We start from the raw sequence: 27,884 nt of genomic DNA, 5'->3' as shown, positions 1-27,884 counted from the left end.
CCATGCTCTGCTGGTGGGATTCTAAATTAATACAACTTTTCTGGAAGGCAAATGGCAATATGTATCAGAAGCCTTAAAAATGGGCATAGCCTTTTACCAGGCACTTCTACTTCTGAAAATAGACCACAAAGAAATAAAGATATGCTTAACATGAATTTTCAACAGTGGTTATCACCTCAATTATAATAGGAAAAATTCTAAAATATGTAGGTGCCTTTAAAAAAAGGAGATTACCTAAATAAAGTATGGAATACTTATATTCTAGAACCCTATAGAGCTATTGAAATACTGGTCATGAAAAAAATGCTCTTGATGTCTTTTATGCCAAAAATGCATTACAAAGCACTAGTTTATTATTAGTCAACTTTTTGGTGAATAATTTACATGTAAACATATCTATAAATTCACACATGGAAAAGTCAAATATCAAAGTAGTGATAATGCTTGCTTCTGGAGGTGGAATTAATCAGAGGTTTGTTTTTTCTTGATGCTGGTTTTAAAATAAATTATTTATTTAAATGATTTAATTAAGATGGCATTTTAAACTTCTCAAGGAATTTCTTTCCAACAAATACGCGATATTTGGAAACTTTTTTTTACTGTATCTTAAGTCAAATTATGCCCACCTAATTCCATTCTTCTTACAGTTCCAGGTCATTTAATATTCTGTTGAATAGCTGTCCAGGTAGATAGATAATTCATCTTGGGCAAATGAAGTTTCTTTCTACTTCCAGCTTCCTGGGATTTCTCATTTCGCTAGTAACAGCTTATTAGTAGAAAGCAGCAGATTTTTAGAACGCAGTTGACATTCAAAAGACTTCTGGAGTTTACAACTTCTAACTACAATCTTTCCTAAAGGGAAACAGCTTGGACAAAATTTTTGTTTTTATGATGCTGATTTTTTATTTCATTTTTTAAAAGATTTTTATTTACTCATTTGAGAGAGAACAAGAGAGCACGAGCCGCGGGGAGGGGCCGAGGGAGAGAGGGAGAAGCAGACTCCCCAATGAGCAGGGACACCGATGTGGGGCTGGATCCCAGGACCCGGGGAACATATCTGAGCCGAAGGCAGACGCTTAACTGACTGAGCCACCCAAGGCGCCCCTTATAGAAAATAAGAATCCAGACATGAAAAGATTATTTATTTAGATTTGCTAAGGTCCCATGGGAACCATATTGTGCCTGGCACTGGGCAAGATGGTGTACCTGCCTTCAAGTCTGCCCAGGCAAATAGAAAAGGGAAGATAATTGGGATAGAATGAAAGTGCTTTAAGGGGGAGATAAGCTTAGGCGAGCCAAAGTGCTCCATAATAACCTATTGGAGGGCTTGGTTAGCGGTTCGACCCAGGCAGGGTGAGGCGCCACGTGAACAGCGTCCAGGGCAGCTGCACGGCTGGCAGCCTCGCAGGCCTCTGCGCCCACACACTACCTACCCCTGGCTTCCTTCCTGTCTCTGAGGTGGGGAGGATGCCCACGAGCCACTGCTCCTCATTTCAACTGGTTGCCAGTTTGGTGCTCTCCATTCTGCTCCAAAGGAAGTTCCAACATGCAAATAAGCCCAAGGAAATGAAAAAATGAAACGGTGTGTGACAGTTTCTAATTACTGCATAAAAACAACATATGGAAACTTCATTGTCCATTTCATCGCCCAACATGTACCATCAAGTCAGACTTCTTTTACTCAAATCACTCTCTGGAGCATTCAGACCTGGTTTATTTCAATAAGAAGGTTTTCACCCTTTTAAAAATTTCTGATGGGGATAATAGTATTTTTGTTGTTGTTGTTTAATTTTAAACATCTTGATTATTAGGAGGTTTTTAGAACCTTGCCTGTTTTCTATTTGAGTTTTCTCATTGTATTTCTAAAGTGAGTTAATTCTATTCCCCAGGGCTACTCACAACCTGGATTGATGTTGTCCATTCCTCAAAAGTTTAAATTAACTATCCATAAGTACCTTTTATAAATGCTTGAATGTGTCCCTAATCACTTATTAGAGGGGGCAGGAGGATGGATTTGGCACTTGTAGTCTGCTTTGGTGTTCTAAAGACATATGACTAGGGGTTCAGAAAAGAAAAATATCAGGGAGACACTGGTAACTTTAAAAAGGACAATAAGGCAAATGAAAAAACCCACAAAAATGGAAAACAACATCCTGAAGTAGAAAGACTGGAAGGAGGGTCAAGAGATGTGAAGTCTGTCCCCTGCTTTGTCACAGATATACCTGTGTGATCCAAAGCAAATTCTTTACTTCCAGATCTGCCTTAAAATGGGATTTAGGCTACATTCTAACATTCGTTTCCTCTTTCCTGCATTCTTAGACTATACAGAATGATTTAAATACTATTTGTTTTCTATATGGGACAAGACACTGCTCACCAAAGGTTGCCTGCACTTAAATGCTAACCTTGGAGTAAAGTTTAAAAGTTGAGGCAAGACCAAAGATGCAAGGCATATATCATGCGCCCATTTGCTAAAAGCAAAACCTTCCAGTTTCTCTTCTCATCCCCCCTGGCCACAGAAGCAGAGTCAGTTAATGAATCAGAAAAAAGCTGGTTACCAGATGTCCTGGCTTATTAACACGCACATCGCATTCTGTAATGGCATTCAACAGCAAGCTGTGTGGAACCGAGAGATGGCAAAGGAAAAGTTCTTCTCTCAGATGAGCTTCAAAATGTGGGTGTCTTTTGATAAATTTAAGGAATGGTTGCTGTACAAGTTCATTTCGGCTATTGTCAGGCATTCTATCTAGGAGGAGCTTGCCTGGTTTACAAGAGACTCTTCTCCAAGGTCACTGGACAACATGTCTCTCTCAGAACTTCCTCGTTCCTCTAATCTGTGCAGAATTGCTGACATGACCTCTTATATGTGGAAAGGAAGACATTGATAATAAACTTTGGAGCAATGCAAAGGAAAAGCTAATTCTATTTGATTGGTTTTCACCACAGCTAATTTTAAAGCCACCCATTGTTCAGCTCTGCAGTCTAATTTTATGTTAATATCCCGAAAGTTGTCAAATCTTGGCAAAACCTATGCATAAATTACACAGAAAGTAGCTCACAGGAGGGGGAAAAGTAATGACTGTCATGGTTAGCCAAACCCATTAATAGTCTGACAAGCAATAACCCAGGAGTTCTGGTCAACTGCTGCAGACATCTGTGAAACTTTTGCAATTAATATCATTTTTTTCCCTTTTTTTTTGTTGTTGTTGGAAGAGGTATCAGCTGTGAAATAGCATGTAAGTGACTGATCATTATCAGCTCTGCCGGTAAGAGTTGGGGTTATCATCTTTCTTGGTTGACCATTGTCCCCCTTTTCACAAAAAGCCACTTTTTTTTTTTAAAGTAATGCAGTGTTTTTCAGCACAAAGACTGATGGTCTCTAGAAAACAGCTGCCATTGGTGTGTGGATACTCAAACAATAAAAAAATCAGATGCTTCAATCTCTAATTCATTACTGACTTTTTCCTCCGGTGAGGTTGGAAAGAAAGATGGGGAGGCTTAAAATCTCTCTTCAAAGCTACACCCTAAGTCCTAGGCTTGCTGGTAGATCATCTTACTATGTCTTCTCCTACCTCTTCCCACATTATTCCAGCACACCTTTCCTGTGGATAAGGCCTTCAGGGTAAAATAAATGTATCCACCTGACTGATGTTAAAACATAATATCACTCTGTATGTGTGTTTGCAGACACATACATAATCTACTGCTCATTTACCCAGAGAATATTGCTGATAGAATTAGTTGAGTTTCCAGATCTGCCTGGAAAGGCTTCTCTGTCTTTCCCCAGAGCTGTTATCGTTGATGCATCTGGCATAGTACCTGGCACTGAGTGGAAGCTCAAAAATATTTGTTGAATCAATGGGTAGATGGATGGATGGATGTTCCCTGGGCATTTTTCCATTTATGACCATTTTGTAGCTTCATTTGTTGATTTTATGCAGAAATTTCTTGCTGCTAAAAAACATTTCCTGTGTGTAGGGTTTTCTCAGAATGCTGACGGAAGACCTGCTCTTATAAAACCTTATAAGCGATCTGAAATGTCTGCCTTACAAAACCATTTGGTACCCAAACTCTTTCTGAGCTCCTGCTTTGTGCCAGGACCTGTGCTTGGACAGGGGTATAAGAAGATGAATAAAACAGTTTTTGCTATCATAGAGTTAGTTCACAGAATGTTCGGAGGCAGCCATTAGAAAGGTGATTCCAAACAGAACATGGTATATGCTGTAACAGGTTTCTATAATACAGGTTTCAACAGACTTCAAGGAGCAGCACATTCTACCTGGTATTGCAGGGAAAGACATCATGGTAAAGAGACATTTGGACTGCATCTCATTTAAAACAAAACAAAACAAAACATTGGAAGAGAGTGAGGAAAGGCTTTTGAGGCTCAAGGTCTGCATGTGTCAAGATATAGAGTCATAAAAGGGCATAGAATTTTAAAGAATAGTGAGATGGTCAGTGGCGAGAAGCAGAGGGCATGGGAGGATATGGCAGGAGATGAGGCTGGAAAGGAAATGAGGTAGGATAAAAATGGCCTTGGTGCTATCCTAGTGACTACATTGTATCCTGCAGGCAATGGGAGATGAATGGAAGAGAGCCTTTAACCAGAGAATCAACTCCATAGGTCTTGCCTATGAGGGCTAGTGTTAGTGGGGAGGGGTGTAAGGGGGGAGGAAAAAGGGACTGAAGAATCACGATAGGGAGGCCAGTGAGAAAGTCATTTCAATAGCCTCATAGAGAGATGATAAGAAAGGAGAAGGAACAGATTTTGAAGACATTTCTGCTGTAAACTGTCAAGATTGGGTGATTGATTGCATGTGGGGGTAAAAAAGCTATGATAGAGGATAACTCCTAGTTTTGCGTAAATAGCAACACCTTTAATTAAGACAAGGGCACAGAAAGCAGCTGGCTGAGGTTGATGTAGGAGTAAGGAAACTGCAAGGATATAATGGAAGACAATATGTAAATTGTCTGGAAATCAGTCTTTGGAAAATAATGAGTAGCCATACACCGAACCATTTCCGACTACCACGGATAAAGCCAACAAATCAAACAAGAACACAATAAAATCTAACTGATGCTAATCAAAGGCAAGTGCCATTGGAAAGACTTTTAAGGAATAATCAGGAGGAAAAACAACTAAAATATACAAATGATAACTGGTCCTTTGAACTTATGTAAAAAGAGCTCATTAACAGGAAGCTTTTTATAGCTTCTGAGTTCTGAGCTTTCTGAACTGACTACTGAATGATATGCTCAATCTGACCCATTTCTTCTTCTTTCCCTAAATATTATAGTAACATTTACCAAATGAAAATGATATTCATAAAATCTAAACCCCTAACGGTGACAGTCTTCAATTTGGCAACACATGTGGATTCCTCTCTAGCCTTGTCAGAACAGAACATATTCTGGACAAATCGAGAAAGAAGAAAGTATTGGAGCAATCACATAAATGAATGCCAGTTGTCTGAAAAACAAGACTGCTGTCATCTTGGGACACATCATTTTTAGAAACAATGACCCATTTGGCAGCCTCACACATGTTCCCATCTCTGAAGCTTTCCAACATTCCAGGCCTTACTTTATTTAGGTTTGAGATTTTCTTGATTATAAATCTTCGGTGAAGCAAGTGCAGAATCTTAATTCCATTCAGTATTACTCATTCCATTCACACTTTTTTTTTCCTCATTGTGTTACTGACCCTTGTTTTACTGCTTCAGAGACCTTGTCTGGGCACCTCATATCAAATGGCAGGAGTCTGGAATGTCTAATTATTTCACTGTTGAACTTGCACAGCTGTCCTAGATGGTCTGTTTAGTAGAGCGGGTCCTCCCACTTTTGAAAACAGCCTTTGTTACATAGCTTCCCTTATTAGAAAAAGTTACATTTTGGCTCAGTCAACCTCTGAAGGGCCCTGAGTTAGTACTATTCAAATTATCAAGCTGCACTTTTTTGTCTTCTTATTGACTTTCTATTGATTATACAAAGTTTATAAAAGGTAGGAATTTAGGCATCCCAGAACCCAGAAAATATTCTACCTGTCTCCCAGCATCTGACAATACCACTCCTCATTAAATTTTGACTTGAAATGGTACTCTTGATATACATGGGATTTTCCAGAATATGTGAACTCTAAAGTCAAAAGAAATTTCCTAGAGAATCTCTAGCCTGTAGACCTAGGTTGAGAGAGAGTTAAATGTTTCTCTTTTGAAAGGGAGGTCAGACTAAGTTTCAGGGAAAGGAAATAGGGTCACAGAAGTAAGAGTGGTAATTCAGTCAAAGAATAGGCCTTTGTTGGGGAATCACAAGGTGGTGGAGCCCCAGAAGCAAAGAGACCCTGTCTTCATTGAAGGCCTTTGACTTCTGAACACACCAGCCCTTCTTCCTTTGTGGGGGTTTTTTCAATGTCAATTGCTCTTTTGTACATGTTTGCCTTTTAACCTGATTTCCATTGTAGGGTGATGATTTTCCCTTCCCCATCTTTTAGATCTTTAGATAAAAGTAGTCAAAACGATTCTTCCAAGTTCTTTGTAGAAACAGCTTAATAGGCTGTTTTAATTTTTCATTTTATTCAGATTTTTCAGTTTTAGTTCTAATTGTATTGTTGTGAAATGAATGCAACGTTTTCCAAAATTATTATAACCAGAAGTAGTTAAGAATATGTATATTGTTCTTCATCTTACACACCACTGTTACAACATAGCTCATTTATAAATTTAGAATCCTTGAATAGTTATTAATCAAAACCATCAGAAATAACAAGTTTAAAAAATTGAATCAACTCTTCCTCCAAAGATAGTTTACAGATATTTAGATAGGCCAAATAAAAATAATAAAATGTGAACAGTCCTTCTTTATAATTAAATGGGAAAAAGGGGTGCCTGGATGGCTCAGTCAGTTAAACGTCTGCCTTTGGCTCAGATCATGATCCTGGTGTCCTGGGATTGAGCCCCATGTTGGGCTCCCTGCTGAGCAAGAAGTATGTTTTCCCCTCTCCTGCCCATTTTCCCTCTCCTGTGCTTGTTCTCTCTCCTTCTCTCTCTCTCTCTCAAATAAACAGAATCTTAAAAAAAAGAAAAAAGAAAAAAAAATTACCACTTTTCCTACTCCCATTCTTCAGGAAAACACTAGAATTGAAGTCTCTGTTTTCAGATTATATGTTTGAATCTAAATGAAGCAACACTTTGGCTATGTTTATCTAGCTAAGAAAAATTAAGCTCAATTTTCAGCGCTTATGTATAGTTGGGGAAAATGAATATAAATGGTATTTTGCAACTATATCAGTTTAACATGTATTCTTAAGTCTATGGATACTTTCAAGAAGTTGATGACATAATTGTTTGAATAAACACATTCTTTTGAAAAATTATTACATTTCAAATAAAAACTATGTAGCATGTACTATAGTAGGTATCCCTTTTTCTCTTTAAGATGAATGGGCTAATTCACAACTTGCTGCAGGTCAACAAGGCCAAATGCCCTGAGCAATATGGAGAAAAAACCCATAAGGAAATGGCTAAAGTATACAAAGGGGTCATTGATTTATAAAGTGTATAATCTTCTAGTCTCTGCTTTATATTATGGACATTCCCCTATAATGCTTTTATTTCTGGATCAAGTAAGTCAGCCCAAGTGGTGGCCATGAAGAGGAAGCCTGGGCCCCAGGTTTGAGCCTAGGATCAACTTTTCAGTAGTTCAAGGCTATGCATCCGTGCTCAGATATAACTTTTCACTTTTCTCACCAAAAATGAGGAAGGAGTAGAGAATGCAAGTTGCCATCTGATATTCACCCTCTCCCTCTTCCTTAGGAACAAATATTTGTTTGGGGGTAGAAAGCAAGCAACCTACTTACAATTTTCTTCCTCTCTTACATGTAGGTGTGACCCAATGAGGTGCTAGCCCGTGAGGGGAAACGGAATTCTGGGTAGGCCAGAATCCCATCCAAAGGGAATGGATTCAGCAGAGATATTTAATGTTTTGTTCTCTCTTCCTAATGTTTGGACTGCAGATGTGGGAATGGAACTCTGGCTGCCATCTGGAATTATGAGGTAAACTTGAGGGTGGAATGGGAGCCAAAAAATAAAACAATTGTGGATTCTCGATGACTGTGGGGCTGTCACATCAGCCTGGACTACCTAACTCCAGATTTCTCTATATGAGAGTTTTTAAAGTCACTATTGTTATGGTTTTCTATTATACGCATCCAACTCAAGGTGGTAAGAGGAAGAGCATTATGTCATTTCTGCTCTTATTGGGAAGGTTCACATGACCTTCGGTTTCACACTATATATAGTATATGGTCACCTGTTTCTCTTTTACTACTGACACCCCCCCCTTTGATATAAAGTGGAAACTCCTCAGACTAGAATGTATATGTATTGATTCCTATCTTAACATATCACAGAGCCCTAGGAAACTACCAGCTGAGCAAAATGGCTTCTCAGACTTAACACTGCCAGCCTTAATTGGAGTGTAGAGTGGGGTGGGGCAGGGAAATATAGGCCAAGTGGGCAGTGCTCAGTGACAAAGTGTCATATCATTGCAGAAAGCCAATCAACAGCTAAGCATTTGTCTCCCAGAATCCTGTTCAGAGTCTACTTGAGTAAGGCAGTAATAACACATGCTAATACTGGAAGACTGAACAAAGATCCCTAAATTATAAAATCTCTTCGGAGCAACTGTGTCTTCCACTTGTGATGTGTACAAGGACATAATTTCACTATTTTAAGATAAAAGAATTAACAATACTGTGGAAAACAGTAGCTTCTCTTGCATTGTTTTGCTTTTTGTTATTGCTACTGCTACTTATTGGCATGGAATATGATCAAAATATACATAGAATAGGGGCGCCTGGGTGGCTCAGTGGGTTAAAGCCCCTGCCTTCTGCTCAGGACGTGATCTCAGGGTCCTGGGATCAAGCCCCACATCCAGCTCTCTGCTCAGCGGGAAGCCTGCTTCCTCCTCTCTCTCTGCCTGCCTCTCTGCCTACTTGTGATCTCTGTCTGTCAAATAAGTAAATAAATTTAAAATATATATATATACATAGAATAATAGACCATTGAAACTGGATACATCTTTTTTATCAGGATATTGTAGGCTACATACAGGAAAAAAAAAAAAAAAGAAGGGAAGGGAAGGGAAAAAATAACCCACAAATCTCAGAGCCCCCAGCTATGGACAAGAATTGCTGATATAACCAATCAGGCACTGCATGTTAGTCAACTTTTTTTTTTTTTATCAGCTGCATCTAGTAACAGTCAAGTATAAACCTCCTTTGGACTCATTTGCACGAAAAGTCAAACCAGAGAAAATGCTTATGCTCCATGAAGCTCTCAGATATCAACTTTAAAATGCCTGCTGACAGCAGCCTGGGTTAACTCCAAGAGACTAACCATTTCTGGCAACTGGATTTCAAAAGGGAGAAGGGACATGAGAAGGAAGTCCTTCAGAACAGATTACCGCTGATATCCTTGCGGGTGAAGAGGATGGTCACTACCTCACTGTTTGTGAACTTGTGAGAGAGCAGCATCTGTGACGTCCCGAGTATTTGGGGAATGCTTTATGGGGATTTGGGAAACATAAATAAAGAAAAAAGAATTACAAAGCCTGATCAGTTTGTATGGCATTATTAGACAAATACATGGGTCGTAAGGTGTTTCCTTCTACTTCCTACATATACTATTTAATAAAAACTGTATGAGGATAGTATTTGCCCTGATACTATTCTTTCTTCACTCAACTTTTTTCTCCCTCAATAATTCTCTATATGGTGATAAAATATTTTCTCAAAATGCCTAGTATCCAAATATTTCAACATATCCAGGGGCCTGATGGAAGTTTTCATCCTGAAATCTCTTGTATCTAAAGTTATATAATTCCTGCCATGATAAATAAACATAATTGTTATTTTAATGGTCATTGACAATGCAGTTACTACACTGCCATAATTAAAAAAAATTTTTTTTTCCTTTTTACACTTTTAAATCTGGTGCATTTTAGTGACAGCTGGAAGTCATTTTAACTAGCTAGTTGTCTGGGGCAGATACAATGGCCCTGATGTTCAAGGTCTTATGGCTGATACTAGGTATATCTGTTTTTTTTTTTTTTTAAGATTTTATTTATTATTTATGTGACAGACAGAAATCACAAACAGAGAGGCAGGCAGAGAGAGAGGAAGGGAAACAGGCTCGCTGCCGAGCGGAGAGCCCGATGTGGGGCTCGAACCCAGGACCCTGGGATCATGACCTGAGCCGAAGGCAGAGGCTTTAACCCACTGAGCCACCCAGGCGCCCCAGGTGTATCTGTTTTTGACATTAGGATCACTACTATCTGGCTGAGTTGCCAATTCCTGATTTGAGATGCCACAACACAGTCCTGTTTGTTTAGTCCTTCTGAAGGTAGGGGCAAAACTAGGTTAGAGAGATGGTATCAAGGTGGAGAGAGAAGACTGAGTTGACTTCTCTGTGTCTCTGTAATCTTCTAAAAGGCTTATAACCTCTGGGGTGCCTGGATGGCTCAGTCGGTTAAGCATGTGACTCTTAGTTTTGGCTCAGGGTGTGAAATCAGGGTTGTGAGATTGAACCCTGCATGGGCTCCTTGGTGGCTGCGGAGTCTGCCTGCTGAAGATTCTTTCTCTCCCTCTACCCCTTTTCCCAGTTCTCCCTCTCTAAAATAAATAAATGGGGGAGCTTTCAACCTCTACTTTTAGTTACCAGGGATCAAGACCATTATTAGAAATGACCGTTGACAGTATAGAGCCTTTACCTGGACTCTTCTCCTTTGTTTAAACTTTATTTGTTCCAAGTAGCATTTTCCTTAAACCTCAAGGCCTAATGGAATCTAGTGGAAGAAATAGAAGTTGGAAAGTACCTAGCTTTAGCACACCAGTAGAACTGCATACAATGGGGAAAAGATAATTCTCCAAAGAAAAGACTGAGAAGAGTGGAGAAGGGGTGCTAAATGACCAAGAGGCAGTAAATGTCTACCTCCTTTTTATCGGGGGAGGGGGGGAGCTTACTAAAAAATTGAAGCTGAAGAAAATGGTTACCTTTATACAAAATACAAACAAAAGAAACTAAACTAAACTAAATAAAAACAAAACCTGCCTCTGAGTTAAAAGTAGTGCTGTTAAATTTTAGTATCAGGACATTTTTTTCTTTTTCTTTTTATTTTTTAAATTTCTTTTCAGTGTTCCAGAATTCATTGTTTATGCACCACACCCAGTGCTCCATGTAATACGTGCCCTCCATTACACCCACCACCAGGCTCATCCAACCTCCTACCCTCCGCCCCTCTAAAACCCTCAGATTGTTTTTCAGTGTTCTCCCCCTCCAATTTCCCCCAACTCCCTTCTTCTCTCCATCTCCCCATGACCAGTGTTATTTCTTATGCTCCAAAAATATGTGAAACCATATGATAATTGACTCTCTCTGCTTGACTTATTTCACTCAGCATAATCTCTTCCAGTCCCATCCATGTTGATACAAAAGTTGGGTATTCGTCCTGTCCGATGGAGGCATAATACTCCAGAGTAATATGGACCACATCTTCCTTATCCATGCATCCACTGAAGGGCATCTTGGTTCTTTCCACAGTTTGGAGACTGTGACCATTGCTGCTACGAACATTGGGGTACACATGGCCCTTCTTTTCAATACATCTGTATCTTTGGGGTAAATACCCAGTAGTGCAATTGCAGGGCCATAGAGAAGCTCTATTTTTAATTTCTTTTTTTTTTTTTAAGATTTTTAAAATTTATTTGACAGACAGATCACAGTAGGCAGAGAGGCAGGCAGAGAGAGAGGAAGGGAAGCAGTCTCCCTGCTGAGCGGAGAGCCCAATGCGGGGCTTGATCCCAGGACCTGAGCTGAAGGCAGAGGCTTTAACCCACTGAGCCAGCCAGGTGCCCTATTTTTAATTTCTTAAGGAATCTCCACACTCTTTTCCAAAGTGGCTGCACCAACTTGCATTCCCACCCTTTTTCTTTCTTTCAACTATTCTTTCTACCATGAGATTCTGAAATAAAACTCAGCAAAGAATACCAAGTAATTCTAAAGGTACTACCACAGTTTGCCTGACTGGTTGGGCTCCAGTATCACTCACTGTTACTTATTTACTTAAATTTCCAAGCTATGAGGATATAGTTTTGAAGTCTGGATAAACTTTAGGTAAGTGAAGGGGGGATAAGGCTGGGCTTGGAAGACTCTCTAGCTACAGAAAGATGGTGCAGTTGGGCCATGGAGTAATTTCTAAGAGACCTTTGGCATCAAACAAAAACGTGACTGGAGAGGCTTAAAGCACAAGTAAAGAACAAGTACTTAGGAAAAACATATGATAGAATCATAAAATCCTATGGTCATGACAGAGTTACATTGATTTGAAATGGCAAGTACTTGGCTTACAAACTCATCTGATCTCATCCTATACTCAAAATATGCACCACAGATCATTCAAGATACTATCTGCTGATTAGCTGCAGAGAAAATTGCCCATTGTTCTACCCCTCCCAAGCCCATCTACTGTTAACAGTGTTCTCATTATCTTTCTAAAATTTCAAACTAGATCTCTGAGACTCCTGACAGTCCTGCTCCAAAAGCACTTATTCCCCAGCCCTACCCTCTGCTACAAGTCACAGTGACCTTCTTACCATTTTCTTAAACACATCTCCATCATTCAATATTTCATGACTCTGTGTATGTCGTTTCTTTTTCTCAAATACTCTGATATTCTAACCTACTAGTGAACTTCTTCCCATCCTTCAAAATATTTTGTCCCTTTTTATCTTCAAGAACTTCCTGAATTCCACCAAATTGAGTTTCTTATTCTTATCATCTGAACTCCTATAACACTTAGCGTTTCTCTCTCTAAGATAACTTCCATTAAGTTTTGGTGTTTATATATTTGTGTCCCTCATTAGGCTTCATGACACTTGAAGGTAGACTTATGTCATTATCATCATCTTCTTCAGCTTCTTCTTCTCTTCCTCCTCCTCCTTCTCTTTCTTCTTTTTTTTTTTTTTAAGATTTTATTTATTTATTTGACAGACAGAGATCACAAGTAGGCAGGGAGGCAGGCAGAGAGAGAGAGGAGGAAGCAGGCTCTTCGCTGAGCAGAGAGCCCGATGCGGGGCTCAATCCCAGGACCCTAGGATCAAGACCTGAGCTGCAGGCAGAGGCTTTAACCCACTGAGCCACCCAGGTGCCCCTCTCTTTCTTCCTCTTCAAGATTTTATTTATTTGACACAGAGAGAGAGAGCACAAGCAGGGGGAGTGGGAGAGGGAGAAGCAGACTCCCCAGTGAGCAAGGAGCCTGATGTGGGACTCAATCCCAGGACCCAGGGATCATGACCTGAGCCAAAAGCAGACACTTAACCAACTGAACCACCCAGGTGCCCTGTCTTATTCTTTTTTTGATCTGACCTAACTTGAAGACAGTCTGACCACTGTAGATGCTCAATAAATGATACTGACCAAATAAATGAATATCATCTGACTTTTGTAGCCATCCTGCCATAAGCCCTGAGAAAGGAGGGGTCTTTGATTCAATGTTACATTTCCCTTCCTATTGAAAAATATGTATTTTAAGATTCATGTGTATAGTATATGAACTACCTTCACTTGAAATATTAAATAGGAGTTTATAGTTTTGCTTGATTCAGCTTGCTTTAGCTTTATTTGTATATTGTTTTTTTTATAAATGTAAATTAAAGTGTTATGCTATTTAAGGAAGCTGAGATTAATCAAAACCCCTGTGCTTTAAATGGAATATCCATATTTATTACTTGAATTATATATAATTCTGTTTATTTTAACAACATTTTTCTGGATACAGCTTTGAATCTCATTGAGTAGATGTCCATTTTCAACCCCAACTCATCATATAGTATTCACAGGAGTGTTTTGTTTAAAAATGCACAAAGGTATCTTATTAAATAATGTCACAAACACGAAGTTCATTATTATGTAAATGCCATCCTTGGAACAGATTTGTTAATTGCAACTCATTTGCATAATTAATGAACTCCCAAATGAATTATGCCTTTACAGATTTGTGCAGCATTGTTTTAAAATAAATTATAAAATACATGTCAAAGGAAGAGTGCTTTCTGGGTTCCCACAGCATTGTTTGAAAATTAATTACCAAACGCTTGTCAAATTAAAATGAGTTTGTAGTTTTTACAATGTTATTTTAAAATTAATCACAAAATAAAATGTCACTGCATTAAAGTAAACAACTTGTTATTTTCTCTAAAAGAACCACAGAAAATAGCGTTTTAACTTCAATTACATTGTTTGGTATAGTGATTCTAGTGTTTTATGCATTTCGTTTTTATACTGTGACTTAACAAAGTTGTTAGCATGTTAATGTTTTGGTAAATTGAGATTTAATTTAATTTTATTATGTAGCTTATTTTATACAGTTGATGATTAATGCATTGAATATGAACCCAGTATGGGTTTGTTCATGATAAATTGGGAGTTTAAAAAACATTTAAGGTCACTTGAATCTGTTGTATGAACAGTATTCTTAAGATTTGTTTTATTGAAATTTTGACTGCTGCCAGTTAAAATGATTAAAGGCATATAGCAGGGCTGTCTTTCTACCTATTCTGACATAAACAGTAGCATAATTCCTTTCTTCGGTACACTGAAATTTTCGGTCCCCCATGCTACTTGTTTCACTCTGCGGAAATTGTCTGCTGTTGCCCAGAAGCCCTAGTTACACCCCCAGTCCTCTCCAGTCCACATGGAACCCCACTATCCAAAAGTTGGACGGAAAATGCTAGTGTACTTAAACAATGATTTGACCAAAATGATTTTCAAAATAAAAGATTTGGTAAACAGTTTTCAGGAATTAACGTTGCCAACCAAATACCCTTCAAAATATTAAAATACAAGAATAAAAATAATAATAATAATCCCTGCATAGGGGTATAATGCCTAATAATGAAACAGTCACTTCAGAAGAATTTTGTTTTTTGTTTTTTGTTTTTTAATAATAGTATCCTCCCTTTGCTCATCTCTCCTTCTCCTTATTTCCCAAAGCAGACCAGTTGTCTGTGGTTTACATTCTATCTTGTCAGTTCTTGACCACTGAATGTTAATCTATGGGGGAAGGCCTTTGATATGATTGCAACTATGCAAATTGATACCAACTAGACAATAATTCTTAAGTTAGATGATAAACTATTTTCTTCCTGGTTTTTTTTTTGTTGTTGTTCTGTATATAGCTGCTTTTCTAAACTCCTATGAACTATTCCAGTTTCCTTTTGTGTAAACTGATAAACATAGTAGTCCATTTTGAAGAGGCAATATTTCTTCTAATTTATAACTGGTGTGTGAATAAGAACCCATTAGCCCATATAGATTAAAGAATTCAAGCTTCTGCCATTTCCTACTCAATTCTGGCACAGATATTACTCAAACACTTAAAACATGTATTTTTTTACAATCAAATCAAATATAACTGCTGTTGTCAAAGCTCTGATGCTACCCTAGACATGTTCCTTTGTTTAAATCCCTCAGGATAGTTTTATTGACATCCTTTCTGAAATTCTGTATCATTATGCTTACAAGTACAAGACAACAAAACATCTAACAGACAAACTATCACATAACTAACATTTTTAGTGAACCAATAACCACATACTGAGAGCATAAGTGATTTGTACAGATGCAGGATCTTTGAATTAATTGAATTAAATTAATTCCCATTGATCTAAAGCAGAAGTGTTCTAAGAGAGAATATGATACACAGTTCATGTTCTTCAATGAACTGTAGTCTGGGAAGCAGTTGTAGATATTCTAGTTTTTGGAAAATTTCATATTGATGAGAATAAGAGTAAACAAAGACATAATTTTGTTGACTGAATGTCAACTTTTTGTGAAATTCTATGAAGATCACTGGCCTTCTCTTAAAATAATCTTCATTTTATAGAAATGCATTAAGTTAGGCTTGAATTTAGGCTTTGTAGACTGCATTTATTTCTGTATTTCATTATACAAATTCTAGAATTTTAGGCTGAATTCATTTCTGCATTTCATTATACAAATTCTAGAAACATGGATAGGATTGCTATCCTGTGAAATAAATCAGAATTCAAGCTTTTCTTTTAAGTTCTCCTGGAGGTCTTTCCAGATCCTCCAAAGTGGGCCCTATTGGTTTTTTCAGGAGGTTTTGCCAAGCAGCTTTATTGTCCAGATCAGGATGAGAGCCCATGAAAACTAAATCTCCCTTTCCTTTATTTCCATGAGTCTACCACAAAGAAGTAGATTCAGTAGTGCTTTGTTAATCAATGTTATCCTTAAGACTGCAATGTTTAGAATGTTAATTTTCTACAAATTTTGTTCTATTTATTCGAAATCTACTCTTCTCGTATCCTTTCCTTAATGGCATTTCTAGGCATAAAATATATGCTATTCCAGGATTCCTGGGTGGGTCATTTGTTAAGCATATGCCTTTAGCTCAGGTCATGATCCCAGGGTCCTGAGATCAAGTCCTGCATCGGGCTGCTTGCTCAGCAGGGAGCCTGCTTCTACCTCTGCCTGCAACTCCTCTTGTTTGTGCTCTCTCTCTCTCTGGCAAATAAATAAAATATTTGAGAGACAAACTGAGGGTTTGGAGGGGGCATGGGGATGGGGTGAGCCTGGTGGTAGTTATTGTGGAGGGCACGTATTGCATGAAGCACTGGGTATGGTGCATAAACAATGAATTTTGGAACACTGAAAAAAAAATACTATTCTAAATTTGTAAGTTATATATATATTTCAAGCTACAATTGGGAAATTTACATTTCTCCCCAAACAAGTGATAAGTTATTTTTGCATTATCACTGGGCATTGTTGGTCATTTCCTTCATAAATAATTTTAGAAAATAAATCATCTTATTTGTAAGAACAGAAATAATTCTCTCATACAACTTTAATACAATATTGCATATATTTAAATAACTAGAAACCTAAGTCTCTTTGATGGAGAGAAAATTTTAAATATTGCTCAGTGTTATGTGGGTAAAATGACTGAATTGTATTTTCACTTTTCAATTACATGTTTAGGCTGTATAGATATATAGTTAGAAGGAATAATAGGCATTCTATGGCTTTGTCAGTAACACAGAATTTCATTTTATTTGTTTATTCTCTTATTTTTGTGTGTACTCCTTTCTGAATCTTAACTTGTAACTGAATGACCCACAGACTTACTGAATATTCATGCATAGGATTTGAGATCTTTCTTCCCTAGAGTTTAAGCTGAAAGACATTGTTGATATATGTCCACTGTGACATGATATGACATACTTTTGCAGTTATTTTTAATTAGATATAAAATATTAATCCATTTGAGTTTGTATATAGAATGTATTTGGAGGAGGAGGAGACTTGAAGAGGCATATTGTGACAGAATTTTAATTTATTTTAAAAAGAAGTCACATTAACTCAAAGGCCAAATAAAGTCTGTCTCTAATGGCCCCCTTTGTGATCTAAAGGAGGGAATTCCCCATAACTACAACATACAGAGAAGACTAAAATCCCTTTCTGGTTTGGTTCCTCATACTAACCCAAAATAGATAAAACAACTTGCTTTCTCCTGGGCTTGAAAAGCAAGAAGCTGAACGTATGACTCTTCTTCAAATCATACACTTGTGCTACTAGGGATATCACTTAGTGCCAAGTTTCAGTGAAGAGAATGTAAAGCATCTAAAGAAATTATGTTGGTGGCTAGACCCTGTCATGCAATTTCAGGTTTCCTTCTGAAAAGAGGTCTAATGCCTGGAATTTAAAGAATTTGTTAAGGCTTCTGTGCTGAGACTATTAGATGACTGTTATTAAGGAAAAAGAGTGACTCCCAGTAAATGGTATTTTAGAGATGCGATTATTTAGAATTCCAGCTGGTCAATACCACTGACTTCTTAGATCATCGAGTAGCATCAAGAACTTCTATTAACTTAGGCTATGCATATACTGTGAAGACTCTGTGTTCATGAGTTTGTCAATGAACGCTGATCCACACATTCTGATTCTTAAATGTTTTTTAATTTCTTCAGTTTTGTTCTAAGCTAAAATGGTGGGGAGTGGGCGGAAGCAGATGACAACTGACATGGGCAATTATCATTTGGTAAGTTCAATGATGATGGTGTGTGGAAAGGCTGCTAGTACAGCCTGGAGAGAAGTGGATAAGAGAAACCCAGAAAGTGACTTTCCCATCTTCATCTATTTAAATCCTATTCATTACTGAGATTTCAACTTCTATGTAACTTTCCAGGGAGGCGCAGACCACAGGCCCAGTAGTTCCGTAGTGAGTATCTGCTGAATACATGGAAGAGCTGTGACTCATGCTGTCCTTTGGGGCTGCACTCTCAAGAAGAAAACCCTGTGAAGAGCTTTTGCCCTTTAACTGGAAAAATATGCCAAGACTGGAGATTTTGGTTTTATTTTTTTGTTGCTGTTGCTCCACACTGAGGAGAGATCTGAGTGGCAAATGAGAGCTACAACCTTTGGTGAAGTTCTGCATATCAGAAGAATATATCAGGTCATTTTGTATAAAAATAGGGATTTCAATTTCTTTTATATTTAGATATGCCATTCTACAATTGTTTCAATACCTAAACATGATAAGGCTAAGAAGAACTTGGAAGCATATGCCAACATAGTGTTTTTACCAGTGAAGAGTATGGCTATTTTGTATAACCAACATAGCACAGTAGTTAAAAGCATGGGTACAGAAATACGATATGACTTACTTTCTGATGACTTCAGATCCTTTCCTGAGGCCAGATTCTTTCTCTGTAAAATGAGCATAATAGTGTTACCAAATAGAGTTATTATAATTGAGATAAGGTATGCAAAGCACTTAGTACTTATTTTTAAGGACAGGAGATAGATTTTTAGCTATTCTTTGCTTTATGAAATGGCAATTATGGTTTCCTTCCTGTGTAGATTCGATTGAAAGCTAATAGTGTATATAATTCTGCACTGACTTGATTTTATGAAAGGAGAAAGAATTTCAGCATTTAACTGGGTGGCTGGAGTGAGAATGATGACCAAATAGAGTACAAACCAAGTCAGGAATGTAATGTGTAGGGAATCTCCATTAAATTCCCATTCAGAATTATTCAGGGAATCTCTAAACCATAAAGCATACAGGATCACTTCAGGGTTTAATCAGTGGAGAATTTGGGCTGACTTGTCTTTAACGAATTAGTGTAACATTCTCTAATATTGTTCTCACATTTACCTATGATGCAGGGTACTGGGCTACTGCTCCAGTCTTGGCACATTTTTCTAGTTAAAGGGCGAAAGCTCCTCACAAGGTTTTCTTCACGAGAGTGCAGCCCCAAAGGACAGCATGAGTCACAGCTCCTCCATGAACTCAGCAGATACTAAGTAACTACTGGGCATGTGGTCTGCGCCTCCCTGGAAAGTTACACAGAAGTTGAAATCTCAGTAATGAATACGAGTTAAGTAGATGAAGATGGGAAGGGTGTAGGAGAAGGACAGGGACCACACTGAGAAAAGTGGACATCTGAAGACATTTCAGACATAAAATTAGCTATGATGTAACTATTGTTTAGAATAAATCTGATATGCTTGTAAATAAGGTATCTAATCAAGAAAAAATTGGAAAGATGATGATGATAATAATAGCTCATATTCATCTGGAACCTACTATAGTAGGGCACACTGTTTTTTTTAGCATATTGCTATGTACCATTTCATATAATATTCATAACAACCCTAAGAGAGAAGTGTAATTAGTAGCCCTATTTTACAAAGTAATTTGGTCATCGTCACATAGTGAGTAAGTGGCAGAACTTTGAACCCGGGGTTTTAAATCCCAGAGCTCAAGTGACCTCTGCTGCCTTCAGATTATGATGGGCCAGGCATAATTAGAATTTTAGTCTTTATCCTGCAGGCCAGGATTCTCCATGTATGTGCCCCATCCCAGACTTACTGAATAAGAAACTCTGGGGCAGGTCCAGCAATCCATGATTCCATAAGCCCTGAAGGTGAATCTGATGCTCAAGTGTAAGTTTAAGAACATTTGATATAGGTAATAAGAAATCCTGAAACATTTTTAAGCAAAGAAATCATGATATTTCCTGAAAGATGGTCATTCTCTTATCTACATAAAGGAAAAGTAATGGGGTTAGGTCTGATGGTTCTCTCTGGAGTGAAAAAAGAACCAAGGTTTCTCATTTTCCCCTCTGCACCTATAAAGTGTGATACCTACTCTGTTTCACTTAACACAGAATGAAGTTAAAAATAAATGCTACTAAAAGTGGCAAGACTACAGTAAGTAATGCAGCCTTCTATTACGGGACTTTGACCTGACTGCTATATTGAAAGAGATGAGAATATCCTTTGTGATCTTACTGTAAGAAAAATGCCACTAATGAGATAGTTGTGACTTAGATAAATTTTAGTCTATTAGACTTGTTTAGTTTTATGAGCAAAAAGAGTGCACATATAATAGTTATGATTTTTTCTCATTCCCGGACCAAAGGATATTTTTCACTAGAATTAGCTGTAGTAATAAAAATTAGACATATATTTTTCCAAAATATATTCCATGGTTTTAAGAGTTACATAAAATTTTCACTCCTCTAGAAAGGGCCCAAATCTTAATATGAATAAAAATCCAGCAACCCCCAGTTTGTTTTGTGAGATTAAGAGTCATTTATGGTTTGTCTCCCTCCCAATCCCATCTTGTTTCATTTATTCTTGGGAGAGGGGGAGCGGGCTATGGACATTGGGGAGGGGAGGCGAACCATAAGAGACTATGGACTCTGAAAAAGAACCTGAGGGTTTTGAAGGGTCAGGGGTGGGAGGTTGGGGGAACAGGTGGTGGGTAATGGGGAGGGCACGTTTTGCATGGAGCACTGGGTGTTGTGCAAAAAGAATGAATACTGTTACGCTGAAAAAATAAATAAAATGGAAAAAAAAAATCCAATAACTCTAGCCTTTAGAAAGTCACATTCCATATGAACTGTAGAACAGAATGGTAATTTTCAATTTGACATTATTTTGTTTCTTTCAACTAAATTATATCCTTTTCATTAACTTATTGTGAAGTTTTCTTCCCCTACCAGTTTTTATATTTTAATGCCCTCTAATCTGGCTTTGAAGGATTATATTTAGGGTACTATGATTTATTTATGAAACATTAATTAATCTAGAAACTAGAAATTGTGAAAATCTTTTCAAAAAACATCCATTTAAAAGTTGATTAAAACATCACCAATATGAAAATGACTAGTAATGTCTGTTCTCTTGAGGATAGAAGCTAATAAATACTTGAAAATTTAACAGAGCAAATGACTAGTCTTCCCTTTAGCTTGACTTTGAAATAATCTTAAGTATAAAAAAAGGACTTAAGCTGATGCCTGCCTCCCTCCAAATTACTATAAATTAGGGTAAAGAAAAAGAGATTTCCTATGTATCATATGGCCAGGATTTGACATGTTTTGCTTTATTTTTAATTTATGGAAGAAAATGCAGGCTTTCAAATACATGCATACAATTTTATATTAACATGCTATGGTATTTATTATATAATAAGTCAAATACCTCTTTAAGTCAACTTAACAATTTAATGAACAAGATATTCATTCTGGTTAGCTGAAGAATACAGGGAGAAGAGACCACTCAAAGGAACTAACCCCTTGCTTCCTTCTTCCTGGAATATTTCCCTTCTCTCTCCTCCTCTTCCTTTCCTCACTTATTCTGACTAGCTCTTCATGACAAACCTTAACCCCACTGGCCCTTTTCCATACAACCAGGATAGATTTCTGTAAGCTCTCATATTTCTCTGTACTTCTTTGATGCATGTATTGCAATTGTAATGAAAATAGTAAACATTAGTCTTCTCCAAAAGTGTAATCTCCTCTAAAAATTTAATTCCACTAGGACCGGAAGCATTTCTGACTTATTCCCTGTTGTATCTTCAGCAAGTAGCAGAAGAAAGGAAGGAAGGCTCCCATAGGGTAATGCCTCCAACAGCAAAAAGAGAAATGAAGACCAGTGTTCTAAACTAAGCCTTCATATGATTAAGTATCACTGCATTTAGCTACATGAGCTTAAAACACTCTAGCTTAACCAACACCTCCATGCTTTGGTGAATTATCATATGCTTATTAATAATGAGTGAAAGGAGACAATGTTATTTGTCATGATTCAAATTGACTAAAATATAACTTGGTGATCACGTAAATAAAGAAATGCTGAGGAAGGACATGCTAGGTATACAGGCTCAGGAGAGCCATAAAAAAATCATTTAGCTGAGGGGGAAATGGCATAACTGATCTACACAATTGATGATCAAATATTTCCAAGTAGAGATCACTCTGATCTGACATGTGGCTCCTAAAGGGAGTATGCCGAAGAGAAAGTGAAATGAGGATCATGAAGGATATGTCGACACACGTGAGCCCGTTGCCCACAGGTGTGCACACTGCTTTCTATTTCCCACAGCTAAGAAATCAGCTCCTGAAAGCAGTTGTTAAAAGAGTCAACTTGGGGTGCCTGGGTGGCTCAGTGGGCTAAAGCTTCTGCCTTTGGCTCAGGTCATGATCTCAGGGTCCTGGGATCAAGCCCTGCATCGGGCGCTCTGCTTGGCAGGGAGCCCTCTCTGCCTGACTTTCTGCCTACCTGTGAGTTCTGTCTGTCAAATAAATAAAATAAAAGTCTTAAAAAAAAAAAGAGCCAATCTTTCACTCAGACTCACTAGAAATCAGCTTCTACTTCTCATTCATTTAACCACAGGCAACAAATATTTCCGTAGAACCTACTATGTGCCAGCGGTGTTCTAAATGCTCAGGATGCTTCAGTAACAAAAAAAGAAGTGGAAGATATGAAACACCACTGTGGGCTGACAGTAGCTACTAAATATAGAATAAAGACCAAAGGACAGTAAGTACTAAAATTTATAAAATGTGATCCTTATTCTTGAAATGTTCATAATCTTGAGTGAGGGAGGTTGATACACATGAAAATGGTGACCTACCATATGAGTAGCCCATGATGAGTATCAAATTGCCTGGTGCGGTGACTCAAACACTTTAGATGTTGAATACTGGGATTATGTCAATGAAGAGACCACTTTGAACTTGGGGGTGATGGAAAGCTTCACGAGGAACTGTCTTGAGTGGGTCTCCCAGCCAAGTTTAGAAAAGCAGACAAGGAAAGGGAAAGGTGAATGCTCTCCAGAACCTCATGTACAGAAACTGTCTTGAAAACCATGTACTGTCTACCCAGATCAATTGAGCACCTGCTGTGAGCTGGCTATTATAATACGCTTGGCAGAGTGTAAAGTAAAAGTAAAATTTCACCCTCAGAAATTTATGGACTAGTGAGGAAGTTGTAAAAATGTGCATTAGTCACTAAAATACAAACTAGAAAGTTCTAAGAGTCACAAATAAGAAAGGTGCTGGTAAAGTTTTATGACATTTTAGAGGAGGGAGATATTCACTTACAGCTGGTTATCAGAGAAGGCCTCATGGTAAACAGGCGGCATTCAGTGGGACCTTATGAAATACGAATGCATGAAGGAGAAAGTGATGTAATGGCAGATTTAGGAAAGAAGCCTAATAACCAAGTGAGAGAGCTTAGAAAGTGGGAGGGTCATTTGAAGGCTTATTGCGATAGTCAAGGTAGGGTAGTCTAGGTAAAGACATGGATATTTATTGATTGGCTTTAAAATTAATTATAAATGGCCACATCTACTTTCTAGCTCCTCTACCAACTCTTATAAAGTATTTTTATCTTATTTGAACCACCAAACCATAATATAACGTGAGGTTTTCCTCACTATTTAACATTAAGCATTTACCTCCTATTAGTTTTCCTGCTTTAGTTTTTGAATCTTCAGATAATTTCAGTCCCATATTTCATCAATCAGAACTGATTAATCTTCAAAATGTTTCACATTATTTTTATTATTACAACCTGATTTGTACATGCATTTCTTTAAATAGTGCTCAACACTTTTTTTTTCATCTATTTTATCTTGTTTGCTGAGGTCTCTGCATTAGCTATCTTCCCCGCCCCACTGACTTAGTATGTTATGTATTTCTACATTTCTAATGATTTGTTTTATAACTGTAGTGTACGTGGTGAGTTATTACATTAATATTATTAAAATAGACAAACCTAACATGTAAAATTCTGCTAGAATTGTATTCCAACCATCTTACGTTCTTTCTCAGACAGTGGGACTAAAGAGAATTGTATGAAATGCCTGATTTTTTCCTGAGGTCAACTTCAGGAAGTTAAGGATGTACTTGAAATAGTATAGTTTTCCACACATATTTTCTCTATGAAAGGGTCTGGATGTGTGCTACATGAATAGTGGTATGAGGATGGCCTTGGCCATGTGTGAAGGCAGTGATTTCTTGGCAGTGCACTAAAGCCTTTACTAGTCTCAATAAATTATGTCCCGATCTGTTTATGTCCACAGTGGTAGGATATCTGATACCTAAAGCCAAAGGAAGAGGGCTTGAGTATGGGCTGAGTAGAGGTTTGGAGGGGGGAGAGGAGCTTACTACCTGTGTCCCCTCTGCCTCCTCAAGGGACCCGACTATGCACAAGAGCCCTAGAAAAGCTAAGAGAAGAATGAGTGGAGGAAAGCGTAGGTTTCTGTCTATGCATTGTTTAATTAAAAAAAAATATGTTGATTACCTACTTTGTGCTGGGGATGCAGTAGGAGTTAAACTTCTGCCATGAACTTTGACTGCTTTTAGTTTATAATTTAGTAGGGGTGACAAACATGAAATGCATCATTATGAGTTATCACATCATTACATTTGTGATAAATGCTTCAAGGTGAAAATGCAGAGTGCTCTGAAGGATGGCTAGAGTGTTGCACTGTGGAAGCACCCATCCTCAGAACAGAAGAAAAGAGAGCTAATTGTGCTTGAAGCATAACATTAACTACAAGAATAAATTATAAAATTCTTCATTCTTGGGGAAATGGTGGTATAGATGATATCACAACAATGGCAAGGCATTTAGAAAACTTCAGCCTCATGATAAATTATGCATAAAATTTTGTTATTGCAAAAATGACAAGGAATCCCTGGAACCCCCCTCCATCTTTTAATAATACATATTCCTCATAAAAACAAGGAAATCTCAACTGAAATCTTACATACCTGTGTGGCTAGTCAATTATTCACAAAGCATCATGGAGCTGATATATATTTTTTTCTACCTAATTCTGTTAGACAGTCAATTTGTAATGCTAAACAAAATGTGCACAGGAAACTTAAATATAGCATTTCAGATATTCTCTGAACATTCATTTATTTGTTTACTGTGGGATATTTACCAAAATCAGATGTGCACATCCATCATCTGAGCACATGTCCATCAGTCATCTAAAATTGCCAATAAATATATTGCTTAAATAGTAACAGTTAAGAATAGAGACTCTCACAATGAGAGAACTAAGAATAGATCATATAAATGATCACAGAGCCACATAAAGATAACCACCAGACAAGCCGCAAAAAGATGGAATAACATAAGCTGTCCTTGACAATTCCTTCATGTGTTCCATTTCTAAGGATTCCTGATGGAACTTTGATTGTATAAATTATTTTCAAATAAATGAGAAAAGGAGGAGTTAGTAAATGTAACCCACTGGAAGTAACTGAATCCTAGAGATTAAAACCCAGACTTTATGAGTCCTCCACTCTCACCTCTTGAAAGTGGAGGCTACTTTTATCTTTACACAACATATTCATTAAGATTCTTCAGTTGCATTTACTAAAAAGTTGAACCTGGATATATCACTCTCGCTGGCATTTTTTAATTCCAAGCATCTCTAGCTGATAGTCCTTTCCTGGGTTATAGTGTGCTTGTGACTTAGAAAAGAAACTCTTCTTGTCTGAATGAAGTTCTCTGAGATAAGTGTAGAAAAAACAGATTTTGAAACTTCCCTGTTCTCACTAAACCTGCAATTACAATCAGAAAATGAAAAAACAAACAAACAAACAAACAAAGAAGGAGCAAGAAACCCTTTCTCAAAAGTATCCGCTATCCAGGGAATCTCCAGACAGAAGTAAATGTGCTCCTGGCTTTGCATTGTAAGAAAAATAAACCAAAGGAGCAAATAATTCATTTTCCATTAAAATAAAAATATTCCTGTTTTACTAAACTCTTTCTATTGTCACCAAAAATTACAATAATATACAACATATTCAGTCTGCTTTTCAGACTATAATGATTTAAACTACTGTATATTGTGCCACTTCTTTTCTGAGAGGGCTGGATTTGGTCATGTACCCACCCTACAAGTGTACCCACCTTTCAAGTTTTTAGAGCATGAATCCCCATCTTCTTTGTAGGAGTAAAGACTTCTGAACTGATGATATTGGAACTCGTGAGACTAAAAAAATAATTAAATAATTACTTATTTAAACAAAGAAAGTAGGTTAAAACCTACTTGAAATTCATAAAAAACATACACATATATCTTAACATATTAAGAAATATACCCACTCATTTGCTGAACTTCAAATGTAGGGCCAAGATTAGTTCTTTGGTATAGGGCTACTATCTGGAGCCCAGCGTTGATTGTTTGCACAAACAAATTCAGAAACATCTTCAACAAGTACTATTTTACTTTGTTTGTTTTGCATATGTTTTGTTTTGTTTATTTATGAAATAAGAACTTAAAGACAGGGGCGTCTGGGTGGCTCAGTGGGTTAAGCCTCTGCCTTCAGCTCCAGTCATGATCTCGGGGTCCTGGGATCGAGACCCATATTACGCTCTCTGCTCAGTGGGGAGCCTGCTTCCCCCTCTACCTCTGCCTGCCTCTCTGCCTACTTGTGATCTCTCCCTCTCTGTCAAATAAATAAATAAATAAATAAATAAATAAATAATCTTTTAAAAAAAAAAAGAGCTTAAAGACATAGATGAACAATTTAAAGCAAAATCTAAGTTTTTTTTTTTACTTTTCCCCAATCTCTTCTGTTTCCTCACCTGTAATTAATCTGATAGCAGTGCTAAAGAAATTTTCAAAACTTTCCAAAGCATTAAATTTAACGTTTACAGAAATAAAAACTCTTTACAATTACATTGTTTATTTACTATTTAATTAAATGTTATAGTTACAAAATGAAAAACAAGTGGCATAACAAGTTTGAGAATAAACACAAGTGATTCATGTTAAGAATAAAGGAGGATGTGCTTATTCTTTTTTTTTTAAGATTTTATTTATTTATTTGACAGACAGAGATCATAGGCAGAGGCAGGCAGAGAGAGAGAGGGGGTGGGGAAGCAGGCTCCCCGCTGAGCAGAGAGCCCGATGCAGGGCTCGGTCCCAGGATCCTGAGATCATGACCTGAGCTGAAGGTAGAGGCTTTAACCCACTGAGTCACCCAGGCGCCCCTGTGCTTATTCTTAAGAAGAGTTTATTTTGGATTATATGGGTACTTACCTAAAGAAAACAAAAGTACTAATTCAAAAAAATATACATACACCTCTGTATTTATTATAGCGTTATCTACAGTAGTCAGGATATGGAAGCAACCCAAATATCCATCTATAGTAAATGGATAAAGAAGATGTGGGAGACACACACACACACACACACAGGAATATTATTCAGCCACAAAAAAGGTGAAGTCTTGTCATTTGTGACCACATGAATGGACCTAGTGGATAGTAAGCAAAGTGACATAATTCAAAGTGACAAAGACAAATACCATACGATTTCACTTATATGTGGGATCTAAAAAACAAAACAAAAAGAAATAGACTAAAAAATGTGGAGAACAAACTGATGGTTTCCAGAAGGGAGGTGGGTGAAGGATGGGCAAAATAGGTGAAAGGCATTAAGAAGGACAAACTTCTCATTTTAAAATAAGTAAGTCACAGAGA

General features: G+C 37.5%; 1 long non-coding RNA gene across 3 annotated transcripts in view; it reads right to left on the bottom strand.

Moving 5' to 3' along the window:
• LOC123951117 overlaps positions 1–26,390 on the bottom strand; it is a 33,052-nt gene extending 6,662 nt beyond the window's left edge. The window contains exons 1-2 of one of the 3 annotated variants that reach the window (XR_006820349.1): positions 26,307–26,390; positions 18,743–18,785 (exon numbers count right to left, since the gene is read on the bottom strand). This is a non-coding gene — a long non-coding RNA (uncharacterized LOC123951117). Of the gene's footprint in view, positions 1–626; positions 767–1,433; positions 1,525–18,742; positions 18,786–23,004; positions 23,125–26,306 lie in introns of those variants that run through there. The other 2 variants (XR_006820351.1, XR_006820350.1) reach the window with 2 other exon arrangements.
• Between the last annotated feature and the right edge of the window lie 1,494 nt (positions 26,391–27,884).

This window comes from Meles meles, chromosome 9 (genome assembly GCF_922984935.1).
Source record: "Meles meles chromosome 9, mMelMel3.1 paternal haplotype, whole genome shotgun sequence".
Classification (NCBI taxonomy): Eukaryota; Metazoa; Chordata; class Mammalia; order Carnivora; family Mustelidae; genus Meles; species Meles meles.
The sequence above is the reverse complement of the archived record's forward strand: the minus strand, read 5'-3'. Positions and strand labels throughout refer to the sequence as shown.